The following is a 3,437-nucleotide window of genomic DNA, read 5'->3' on the forward strand; positions in this document are numbered from 1 at the left end:
TAACTCATAAAAAACTCAGTTCGTGGCCACCCCTAATTCCTTGCTTATTTAACCAATTTTTTTTAATATTATTATTTTCTCAATAAATTAAAACTTAAATCATGTTCTTTCTACCGGAAGAATTATGGATAATTGTTTTTCATTTTCTTTAAAAGTCCATTTTCCCATCTTCACACATGTTAATCCATGAGACCATAGAATTCAAGTTCGAAAGTATTGAGGGAATCCGATTCAACGGCATTGTATTTAAGCCAAAAGTAGGCTTGGTAATTTCATATTTATTCAGTATTGGGCTTACCTTGATCTGGCCCATACTCCCTTCTCAAGTGACATCATCAGATAAATACCTCCCTTCCAATCAAGATATATTTGTCCTTGATATCATGCAAGGGTGAAAATGCAGGTCCATCAATCTAAGATTTACTTGGAAGAAGAGATTCAATGACTGCTAGTGAGGAAGATGCAAACAGGATTGTTTTCCCACTTGTGGTTTTTGATTATGCAACTAATTTTTATGGTCATAGTCGTATAAATGTTTCTGCCTCTTCCTTTACAATTTCAATGGTTTTATTTGAAAATTTAAAGAATTATAAATGGTTAAAATGTCTCTTCATTGATTCTATCAAATTAAATGGCTTCTTTCTTTTCACGGGAGAGGTTTTAGTCCTATTAAAAATAAGAGGGGAAGTGTAAGTATTTTTCTTAAAACTTAAGCTCAATTTGGAAGGAGTACAAATACAAATATATACAATATAAATACATACAAAATATATAGTTTTGCATTCTACATATTTACATTTGTATTCCTTCCAACCTGAACTTTAGAGGAAGTTTAGGCTTAGTCTGGAAGGAGTACAAATGCAAATATATAAAGTGCAAAACTTTGTATTTTGTATTATTTTTTATATATTTTGACTGTACATATTTATATTTGTACTCTTTCCAAACTGAGTACAAATATAAATATGTATATATTTAGACTCAGTTTGGAAAGAGTACAAATATAAATATGTACAGCTTAAATACATACAAAATAATATAAATAATAAGGTTTTATACTCTACATATTTATATTTATATTTGTACTCTATTTGTACTACTTCCAAACTCAGCCTCAAGTCTTTTGCCCTAAAATAAAATAAAAGTCTCAACTGCATTTTAATTTACTAGGAATTGTTTTAACGGAACTGGAGGTCAGGACTCTCCTCAAACTGTACTCTTGTGCTATTATGTTCTTCATTGCTTATATATAACAGAACAGAATTTAGGCCCAGCAATCCTGTTCTTACGAAGACTCTGGGATTCTGGAAAGCAAATATAACTGGAGAATTAGTAGCCACCGACAATGGTGTATTAACTGGTGAATACAGTTTATTCAAATTTTCTTGGTGAATGTGTGATTAGTAATGTCTTACTTACATATTAGAGGATGAAACCCTGCGATAGATTGCTTCTGGTTCTAGTTAACGATAATAAATATAGCTTAAGGTAGGGTTAAAGATTTTCTAAATTTTTTCTCTTTTCCCTGTTTTTTCTTTTAAACCAAACACATCATTAATGCACACTCTTCACTCCTTTTATTAAGAGAATTCTACGAAAACGGTACACCAGGATTGATGTTGACTGTTAAGAAAGGCAGACGTTAGCTTATGGAGTGGACTGCAATGACAGAAAAACTTTCACTTTTATAAGTTGAGTTCATTTTCAATAATGCCTTGCTCTAGCCTCTTTAGGAGTTATTACTTCTTTTTGGTAGTCCAATTACATGTATTCTTTATCTATTTATGCATTCATAGCACAAGATTTTACTACTCAAGCTGGTTGTGTTATGTATTCATCATCAATACATCGCAGGTTTCGTCATTATTGGAGCCTTGATAGCAATTTTTTCTTTAGAATCCATTTGGTTTGTAGTTGGAATTGTAATCAAAATCTTTCAGAATTGGAATTAGAATTAGAATGTTCTGTTCCTATAATCTGTTTGGTTTAAACAGGAATGGAAATAAAAATTGGAATTAATAAGAATGAGATTTCATTCCTAAGAGAGGACCAGGGAATGACCTTTACTTCAAATGGGGGGACTGCCACTCCAGAAGGTAGAGATACAACGGAGTGCATGCCATGTCTGTATGGGCCATATCAGGCTTGGGTTTCAGGTCCATAGACCAACATGACACGGCAGAACTGAACAAATAGTGCCATCTGCATCCCGTGTGCCAGCATGGCCTGACTTAGCAAGGCCCACTTGCGATACATTGTTCGATGTACATTTCCCTTCCTCCCCCCACTCCTCATATTTATTCCTCCCCTCCAATACATCATGAAAATTTTCTAGTTCCGCCCCTACGTAGTTATATACCAGAAAATCAATATGGCTATTCATAAGCGTTGGTGAGTGGTTCAGCAATCAGGGAATGTTGCTGGGCCTATCACAAAATGCCATGGGTGGTTCGAATTCTTTGTTTATGTTTACATGGGTGGCACAGTGTATTCTGATTGGCTCAATTACATATTTATGGACCGGGCTCGACTGACATTTTATCAAAATTTGAATGTACCCAGCCCGAAGCCCAAACCTTAAACAATGTAAAATTTTCATGGCCGGAGCTTGAAGTCTGGCTTGTTAACAGATGCTATTACGAGTTGGTTTGCGATGCTAATTCTTACTTCTTAGGTCTGCCACAAGATTGGATTCGAATTGGACGCCTATAAATAATAATTTGCATTAGCCGAACATAGTGGCCGGCTGCATAACCACTGATAATATCCCATGCCAGCATTTGCTCCCCACAGGCACTTCATCGTACACACCATCTGATGGAGCGCAATCCGGTCGGTCTTAGCTGTCAACGAATTCGTCTCTAGGTTTGAGCATCGGAGAGCCTGAAACGGGAAAGATGGGAGAACTCCGGGGGGAACCCGGTGGGATAGCTCCGAAGCTCAAGTCAGTAATCTCTCAAAGGAAAAGTGTAGACCAGATAGCGCAAAGTTCATATACCTTGTTTGCTCGCGCACTCGCTCCGAGGCCCTTGTTAGGTCGGGTATGATTACCCTTGTGTCTGTCAATTCGGTCGTCGTTCTTTCTGTTGGGATGGAACCGTCACTGCCTAACCGTCTCTCTAACTGGAGATGGCGGTGTCAGGAGGCGGTGGCAGGTGGCCGTTTAGAGTGCGGCCGTCAAGCGTCAGATCCCAAGTCAGTCAGGTGCGGCGCCCTCGGGTAAAGACTTCCTCAGTGTCATGCATAGTACGGTTTGTTTGGTTTTGGTGCCCTGAAGATGATGTGGTGGAGTGGTGAGCGAGGCGAAGTCTTGAGTTCGGAGGTATGTATAGGGCAGGTCAGTTCGGTGAAGGGTATCCCGAGCTGTTACAAGGCAGGCCAGTTCGGCGAGGTGTATCTCGAGCTGTTACAAGGCAGGCCAGTTCGGCGAGGTGTAT

Source organism: Nelumbo lutea, chromosome 1 (genome assembly GCF_056320005.1).
Source record: "Nelumbo lutea isolate HS-2025 chromosome 1, American lotus-T2T, whole genome shotgun sequence".
Classification (NCBI taxonomy): Eukaryota; Viridiplantae; Streptophyta; class Magnoliopsida; order Proteales; family Nelumbonaceae; genus Nelumbo; species Nelumbo lutea.